Raw genomic sequence first — 9,961 nt, 5'->3', positions numbered from 1 at the left:
ATATCACTTAACACCCTCCATATCCATCTGCTCTGAAGGCCCTGAACTCCAAGCAGCCCCCTAATCTAAAAAGGCTTTTCCTTTTTAGACACAAATATTCTTGACAAATATACTTTTCAAGTATATTTGGCTGAAACAAATATTCTTGACAAATATACTTTTCATAATAAACTGTTGATCAATCTTATAAATCATTCTCTCTGTCTTTGGTTAGCAGGGACTGGTTCACCAGAGCCTGAGCACTTTTCAGTGATGAACTGAGCAGCCAGACTTCAAGGGGAGAGAAGAGATGACAGCCTGGGGACTGTGAGCTCTGTGTTCCCTCAGCATAACACCATGCTTTTCATGCATGGCCCTTCCTCTTTCTCCCTGTTTTTCTTACTTTGCCTTAGACTGGATGACTTTCTCTTTCAGCCCCAAATCATGCCCTAATGCCCCAGTGTGTGAATAGAATCATATTTTCCTACTGACTGCTCTCATGCAGGTGCTATTTTTTTTTTTTTGGAAGAGGAAGAAGAAGGAGAAGAAGGGAGAAAGGGAGAAGAGGAAAAAAAGAGGAACAGATGAAATCAAAAGGAAAGGAAGAAGGCAAACCCCTGGTGTGTTGAGGACAGAGCTTAAAGCCACGGTTTCTTTCAGTGTCTCCTCAAGGCTCTTTATTCATTCAAAAAATGTTTTTGCAACACCGAGTGACACACATTTCTAAGTTAATCCTTTGAGTAAAGTGTAATTTAATTAGTTGGGGGGAATGTGGGGTGTGTTTCAGTCACTCTCAGATATTTTGAATTTATTTTTCAAGTGAAAAATTAATATATGCCCGCTGTGAATAAGAAATCCAAATACCGAAGTGTATAAAGTAAAAAGGTAGCCCTCATCCTCATTCTCCTTCTCTCCTTAACTCTTTTTTTTTTTAATATTGATTGATTGATTTGCCTGTGTTCTGTCTTAGTTGTGGTGCGTGGGCTTCTCTCTAGTTGTGGTGAATGGGCTCCAGAGCATATGGGCTCAGTAGTTGTGATGTGAGGCTTAGTTGCCCCACGGCATGTGGGATCTTAGTTCCCTGACCGGGGATCGAACCTGCGTCCCCTGCATTGGAAGGCAGATTCTTAACCACTGGACCACCAGGGAAGTCCCTCTCCTTAACTCTTTTTTTCAAAAAAATTATTTATTTATTTATTTATGGCTGTGTTGGGTCTTCGTTGCTGCTCACAGGCTTTACTCTAGTTGCAGTGAGCGGGGGCCACTCTTCATTGCAGTGCGCAGGCTTCTCACTGCGGTGGCTTCTCCTATTGCAGAGCACGGGCTCTAGGAGCGCGGGCTTCAGTAGTTGTGGCTCGCGGGCACTAGAGCACAAGCTCAGTAGTTGTGGCGCACAGGCTTAGTTTCACGGTGGTATGTGGGGTCTTCCCAGACCAGGGCTCGAACCCCTGTCCCCTGCATTAGCAGGTGGATGCTTAACCACTGCGCCACCAGGGAAGCCCCCTCTCCTTAACTCTTAAGACCAGTTTGGTGTGTATTGTTCCAGACCTTTGGGGGAGCACATGTAAACACACCCCAAAAACAGGATTGGGCAACACGTATTATCTTGTAATGTGACCTCTCCCAGTAGTGTTAGACTGGCTTGATTGCCAGGCCAAGGTGGCACAAAGGAGTCTGAGAAAATGCTGCGTGTAACTACAAGGTAATGTCTATCCCCATAGGCCTGAGCTCCATGACTAAGTTGTATATGCTGTACATGTTGAACACTTATTAAATGGGAAACCTGTGGGTTTTTTTGTATTTAATTGTTCCCTCCTGGTGACTGAGAATTGATTTTAAGATGTTGAAAGTCAGCTCTCTCTCTGGACTCTCTCAGTATAGCTCCATGGTTCATAACCTTTTCCTACCTCAGCACACATAACAGATGCTGTGTGCACTTGATACACACATAACCTGAAGTGTCCTCTGTACTCAAAAAAGCACTCAGGAAAAGCATGTCAGAGTGCCAGGAAGTGAAAGGGATGCTGCCACAGGGATAACCTTATATCTTTAAAATTACTTTTATAAGGGACTTCGCTGGCAGTCCAGCATTCGGGACTCTGCACTTCCACGGCAGGGCGTGTGGGTTAAATTTCTGGTCAGGGAACTAAGATCCCGAAGCTGCTCAGTTAAAAACAGAAACAGAAACAAAAACAACAACAAAAAGCATTCAATTGAGCATCTGCTCTGTGCCAGGCACTGAACCAGGTGCTGAGGAAACAAAGGTGAACAAGACAATCTAGTACAGCATTCTTGAACTTTACTGAGCTTATTAAAATGCACAGTCTGTTTCAGTAGGTGAGACCAAGGAATTTGCATTTTTAACAGATACCCATGGTGATTTCCTCAAGAGTATGGGATGGTCTCATTTTATTTATTTATTTGTTTATTTATTTATTTGGCTGCACCGGGTCTTAGTTGCCGCATGCGGGACCTTCGTTGAGGCACACGGGATCTTTAGTTGCAGCATGTGCGAGCTAGTTCCCTGACCAGGGATCGAACCTGGGCCCCCTGCATTGGGAGCATGGAGTCTTAGTCACTGGACCACCAGGAAAGTCCCGGGATGGTCTCATCTTGAAAAACACTGGTCTCGACACAGAGAAGCCCAAAAATTACATTAGGGGTTCAAGATCAGGGACTATTTTTAATCCCTGATATTTCCTGAAATAAGCAGCACATGCGTATTATCATGTGCTGAAGTTAGAGTGACCCTCTGACAATGACTCAGGAAGATTTAAATGCAGAAGAATGCAGACTTATATAAACAAATTGTCTGTCAATATGTAGGAGTTTTCGGAAGATTCCAAATAATTAACATCCTCACTTGACAAATATTGAGTGCCTAGTTTGTCCCAGGTACTGGTGGGCATTCCCTTCTGTCTAAATCTCCTCCTATGCCTTATATTCTGCTACTTCTATTTTTCTGAACCATTATTCTATTATTATTGCCCTTTCCTGTGTCTTCAAGCTCTCTTTTTCTGCTGGATCCTTCCTTTAACACATCTCTTTTGTCTGAAAAGTAAAAATTCTTTGACCTTGTGTCTCCTCTAGTTATAATTATGTTCTATTTTCTTCCTCACAACCCCATCACTTAGGATGCTTTTGGCTGCAAGTGACAGAAAACTCAATACACATTGGCTTAAACCAAAGCATCTATTGGCTCATGTGACTGAAAAGTCCAGAAGCATGTCTGGCTTTAAGCAACACTTGATGTAGTAGCTCAAATGATGTCTGAAGGAGCCTAGTCCCTTTGTGTTCTTCGCTCTACTTTAATCCTTGGTGTCCCATCCCATTCACCCCTGGCAGTTTTAAGTTCTCTCTTCATGGTTGCAAAATAGCTCAAATCCTCCCACCACCTTACCCAGGGAAAGATAGAGGATCTCACTGAGGAACCTCCAGGGAAGAGAGAGGAAGCTGTTTCTTCCTAGAAGGCCACAGTACTCCTTGGCACTGACTGAATTAGTTGTCAATTTCTGAACCAATCCCTGGGACCAAGGGTTGGGTTGTGCTGATTGGATTGAGCCAGTTAGGGCAACCCTTGGAGCTGGATTTGGAGTTAATCCCACCCAAATCATGTGGCTGAGAATGGAGGAGGAGTGGTTTTCCAAACAATATTTGGGGACACAGTACTGGAAGGAGAGGAAATGCTGCTTAGCGATCAATAACAGAGACTCACTATAAGAGCCATGCTTCTGAAAATATAGGCCATGGTCATAGTCGAATGCTCTCATCTGCCATCTATTCTTTTTTTAAAAAACAAATTTACAGGGATGACTATTTATTTATTTATTTATATAGGCTGCACCATGTGGCATGCAGGATCTTAGTTCCCCGACCAGGGATCAAACCCCTGCCCCCTTTGTTGGAAGCTCAGAGTCTTAACCACTGGACCACCAGGGAAGTCCCCTCTGTCTGTTCTTTACCCCTGATCCTGGGAAAAAAAATTGCCCCTCATGCCCACATCATTAAATACTACCAAATCCATTGTTCCTTCTAGGTTCTTACCTTGTTTGACTTCTCTGTATCATTTGACACTATTGATGACTCCTCTCTTGACTCCCTTGGCTTATGTGATGCCTCTTTGTCTAGGTTCTACTCTTGCTTCTCTGACCACTCTTTCTCAGGCTTCGTCCCTGAAGTGTTGGTTTTCCATGTTAGGCCCTTTTCTCTTGTCGATCTGCAAACTCTGTTGTATCTGGCCCATTGCCCAGCATGATGTCTGGCACATATTAGCGCTAAACAATATACTAAACAAATGAACAAATGAATGAATGGGTATTCACTTAGGCTTGAACTCCACTCTGCTAATATAATTCCCAACACTGTATAATCAGCTGATTCTGCTCTCCAGGTCTCCATATATGTCAACAGCCTTACTGCACACCCCCTACCAGATAACCCACAAGTGCCTCGGATTAACGTGTGTAAACTACCCTCCTTATCCTTATCTTTAAACCTGTTCCTCCTCTTTTACTCACTCTACTAATTGATGGGGTCACTGTCCACCCAGTTATCCAAAACTGCTTCCTGGTATCTTTCCTCATACCTCCCTCAAACACTTCCTAAGCCTTCTGACTCTACCTCCTTAGTACATCTCACTATCTTCTTCATCCATGCCCACTGCTACCGCCCTGACTTACGTTACGTTAGTCTCCTTACCTTTTTCCTCAGCCTCTACACCATCATCCATCTCTTAAAGCCATTATGACTTGTTCTTAGAGAACATTTTTAAAAGTCATATCTTATTTGTATTTCTCCTTTCAATGAGCACCCCTTTGTCTACAGGATAGAGTTCAAACTCTTGGGCTTGGTGTGAAATATGATTTGTGATGCTGTCTGGCCCAGACCACTCTTCAAAAATGTTTTTCATACTATGAGTGGTGACCTGTTTGCAAGTCATGAAATCAATTTAGTGGGTCACATGTAACATTTAAAAAAGTGTAATATATAGAATTGAAACTATGAGAGTGTATTACTTAAATTATTCAAGTATTATGTTTTGTTTATATATTACATAAGTGAGGATAGGATAGCTTTTGCTGCAGTAACAAATAACACCCAAATCTCTGTGGCTTAACACAGCAAAGCTTATTTTTCACTCATGCAAAGTCTACTGTGAATCTCAGAAATGCTCTAGGGCAGCTGTCCTCTTCTTGTTGGATTAGCAATTAAGGGTGGGGAATTCCCTGGCGGTCCAGTGGTTAGGACTCTGTGCTTCCACTGCAGGGGTCACTGGTTCAATCCCTCATTGGGGAACTAAGATCCCACATGCTGCGCGGTGCAGTCAAAAAAACAAAACAAAAAAAGAGCAATGCAGGGTGTTTCAATTCTGTGGTACATCCAGCTCAGTACATGCTTTCACAATCGCTGTGGTGGGGAAGAGAACATTGGATGGTCTTGAACCTGAAATGAAATGTTTTGGCCAGAAATTGGTAAGTGTCACTTCTGCTCATAATTCACTAGCCAGAAGTAGTCATATGACTGCCTAATTGCCAGGAGGCAGAGAAATATAATCCTCCAATATGCCCAGAGGGATAGAAGAACTGGATGTTTGTGGGCCCTGGAAAATTCCACCATATTAATATGTATGTATGTATTGGGTCATAATAAATTACATTTCTTACTGTGGGTCACAGTAAAAATATAATTGAGAAACTGCTCTATTGCTTCCTTTTCCCTCTGCCCTCACTATACCCTATGATCCAAAGGAGTGCATAGAGATATAGGACCTGCATTCAGAGGCCAGTTCTACCACTTCCCTGCTTCTGTGAACTTGTTCAAGTCACCTAACCTCTCTGAGCTTCATTCTCTTAAGAGGTATCAGAGGGAAATAACATTTGTCTTGTAAGATTGTGGTAAGATGTAAGAGACATGATATGGTAAATGTCTGGCCCTAGGCTTGACTCTGTGTGTGAATTTAGTCCCTGGAAATTGTCAGCATTCTGCCAAACAAAACTCCTTTTTTCAGATACATGATCTCTTTCATAACCCCGTGCATTTGGACATGCATGCTGCCTCACCTGGATTGCCTTTTCCCTTCTCATCTGTCTGTTAAGTGCTTTATCCTTTAGTACTCAGCTCAGTTTCCTCTAGGAACTACTCCATGACTCAGATGAGCAGATATGATACAGAGTAGTGGATAATGGGCATGTATCCTGGAGAGAACCAACAAACATAGTTAGAATCCCAGTTCCACCACTTCACCAGCTATGACAAGCCTGTGACTAACAAGTTATTTAACATCTGTTAGATTCAGTTTTCTCGCCTGTGAAATAGGCATAATATTAGTACCTACTTCATAGGATGTTGTGAGAATTAAAAGAGAAATTGCCTCAAAAGTGTTAGGTTCGGTGCCTGGCCCATCACACCCTTCTTTGGGCCACCCTGTACCTAGTAACTCCCTCTGCTATAATTCCTCTCACTCTGTGCTGCCATTTTTTGTTTGACACCATGCCATGCACTAGACTGTGGACTTGTTGAGCACTGTCCCAGAGTTCAACAATAATAGCTAGCTTTTTTGGCTTCCCTGGTGGCACAGTGGTTGAGAACTCACCTGCCAATGCAGGGGACATGGTTTTGAGCCCTGGTCCGGGAGGATCCCACATGCCACGGAGCAACTAAGCTCGTGCGCCACAACTACTGAGCCTGCGCTCTAGAGCCCATGTGCCACAACTACTGAAGCCCGTGTGCCACAACTACTGAAACCCGTGCACCTAGAGCCCGTGCTCTGCAACAAGAGAAGCCACCACAATGAGAAGCCTGCGCACCTCAACGAAGAGTAGCCCCCGGTCGCCGCAACTAGAGAAAGCCCGCGCGCAGCAATGAGGACCCAACACAGCCAAAAATAAATAAATTTATTTAAAAAACAAAAGCTGGGGCTTCCCTGGTGGCACAGTGGTTGAGAGTCCGCCTGCCGATGCAGGGGACACGGGTTCGTGCCCCGGACTGGGAAGATCCCACATGCCGCGGAGCAGCTGGGCCCGTGAGCCATGGCTGCTGAGCCTGCGCATCCGGAGCCTGTGCTCCGAAACGGGAGAGGCCACAACAGTGAGAGGCCCGCGTACGGCAAAAAAAAAAAAAAAAAAAGAAAAGCTTAAGTACTAAATCTTGAGGAAGCCCATATTTAGGGGATGGGGGAGAGAAAATGCAGAATAATGCCCTGCTGGTTGAAACCACCCAAGCCAGTATTACCTGACTCTTCTGATGGTTTAATCTGTGACAAAATTTATGCTTGAGTTATATATTTCCCATATGATGTTTAGTAATCTCTGGCTTTCACATGCTGACCCATTCAGGAGTAATTCAGGGTTCTTGCACCATTATCTAGGACCACACTGTCCCATATCGCAGCCACTAGCCACATGCGGCTATTTAAACTTAATTAAAATAAATAAAACTAAAAATTCAATTCCTCATTTCAAGTGTTTAACAGCCACATGTGGTTGAGGTCTACCATATTGGACAGCGTTGATAGGGGACATTTCCATCATCACAGAAAGTTCAGTGAGTTTAGGAAGCCCCTGCCTATTTGTCTGTCTTTCCTGTTGGGTCTACCTGGATGTGTTGTCATCGTTGTTTGTTGTTGGCCACACTCTTGTGCGAGATCTTAGTTTCCTGACAAAGGATGGAACCCGCGCCCCCTGCAATGGAAGCGTGGAGTCCTAACCACTGGATGGCCAGGGAAGTCCCTGGGGGTATGTGTGTGTGTTGGGTTTTTTAAAATCTTTATTGGGGTATAACTGATTTACAATGTTGTGTTAGTTTCAGGTGTACAGCAAAGTGAATCTGTTATACAGATACATATATCCACTCTTTTTAAGATTCTTTTCCTATATAGGCCATTCCAGAGTAATGAGTAGAGTTCCCTGTGCTACACAGTAGGTCCTTATTAGTTATCTGGATGTGTTATTTTTACTAAAAAAGAAACATGACCCAAAATTGGTCAAGCTGTACACTTACAGATAGTGGTACAAAGTGGGATACATTATTTAGGATTAGAGTCACCTGTGGATGATAAACTCTAATTAGCAGTGTTAATAGGAAAAAAAAAAAGCTTACTTTTCACGTTAGAGTCCAGATATAGGCGATCCAGGGCTGTTTTGGCTGCTCTGATTCACAAAGTCCTTAAGGTCCCAGGCTCCTTCTAGCTTTCTACTACTTCTGCAGGAGCTTGCCCTCATCCTCCTGGTCCAGGATGGGGTTCTGTCATGACAGGTTCTAAGCAGTAATATGAAAGCAAAGGGGAAGGATGGAGAGGACACCTGTCAACTTTTTTTTTTTTTTTTTTTTTGCAGTACGCGGGCCTCTCACTGTTGTGGCCTCTCCCATAGCGGAGCACAGGCTCTGGACGCGCAGGCCCAGTGGCCATGGCTCACGGGCCTAGCCGCTCTGTGGCATGTGGGATCTTCCCAGACTGGGCCACGAACCCGCATCCCCTGTATCAGCAGGCGGACTCTCAACCACTGCGCCACCAGGGAAGCCCCCACCTGTCAACTTTTTTAAGAAAAGCTCTTAGCCACTATCACATAACATTCCCACTTCCATTGGTAGCTGCAAATGGGAAATGTAAACTTTATTTATGGGCCCAGCTAAATATTCTATTACAATGAAACAAAGGAAGAACAAATATCAGGAAGCAATGAGTAGTTTCCCTCTTAGGGCTCAACTCCAGAAAACAACTACCAGTTAGGAAATGTCAATCAGAAACTGAAGCTATTAAGTCTGTCCAAATCTTGCACCCTGGCGAGTGAAAAATAAATTTTCTCCTAGGTTTAAGCAAAAGCAATTCAGGTTGAAGAGATATGTAATGCTGTGGCAGACACAGCGGATCTTTCCCAAATCTAAGTCAGGAAGGGACAGTGATAGAGCCACCTGGATTGTGATTGTAATTGTAAAGGAGGATAAAATCACCTCAGTCTGAAGGGATTGTCGCTGCTCATATATTGGTGGGGGATGGGTTGGGGTTTACCTACCTGGAGTCAACTAAGACAAGAGCCACCGAAAAAGAACATGTCTGTGTTTATATACTGATTGAAGTGGCGTCATAAAATGTCTGGTCTCAGAACAGCAGATAGAAATATCCCCAAAAGAAGAATAGAAAATACCTGTTGTTTAAAGGACAGTTTGCTTGAGCACTGCCAGCTGTTTCTAATTATGTGCCCCTCCTCACCCACTGGTCTGTGTCTGGCCTGGAGGGTGGGTTTCCCCACCAGGAGGGACTGTCCTGGGTCTCAAATCAGACCCATTTCCTGTTGTCAATTAATAAATGGACATTCTGGTTTGTCATTTCTCCTCCTATGAAGTTGCTTGTCATAAAGTAATCCTCTGAGTAAACATAAAATCGAGTTCCTGGATTAGCAAAGCAGGGAACTAACCCTGGATCTGTAGGGTTACAGATGACCTCAAACTCCCACCAGGTAATCTCTTTTTCTGAAATCATTTATTTCCTTTGCCTCAAACTCTGAAAGGACTCCATCAAGAGGTGAAATTGCTGAATCATATTTGCCTCTTGCCCTATTAAAATATTCTTTGCTTGACTGTGTCACTACAGCCCTTCTAAAATGTTTTCATTAAATTTGTCTTCTGTTTGGCCTCTTGAGGCAGTGCCCATTCTGTCTAAATTTGTGCAGGTTACTGTCATATATATTTTAACGTATACAACAAAAATCACTACTTTCAAGGGTCTTACTCTGTTGAAAAGTCTTGTATACGTAAAACAATGAAAAAGCAGTTTAGTCATGTTTGTAATCTAGTTTTCACTTGAACACAAGTAATTGCCAGTGTTACAGCATAAAGAATAAATATTATAGGATGTCAGAAGGAGAGCAATCATTTTGAGATGGAGGCATTAGGGCAAGTTTTTAAGGAGAACATGGAATTTAAGGTGTGTTCTTAAAAGGTGGATTCTATGTATCAATTAAGACCTATTGGTTGCAAGTGATAG

Source organism: Leucopleurus acutus (genome assembly GCF_964270905.1).
Source record: "Leucopleurus acutus genome assembly, chromosome: 1".
Taxonomy (NCBI): Eukaryota; Metazoa; Chordata; class Mammalia; order Artiodactyla; family Delphinidae; genus Leucopleurus; species Leucopleurus acutus.
Note: the sequence above shows the minus strand (reverse complement) of the source record.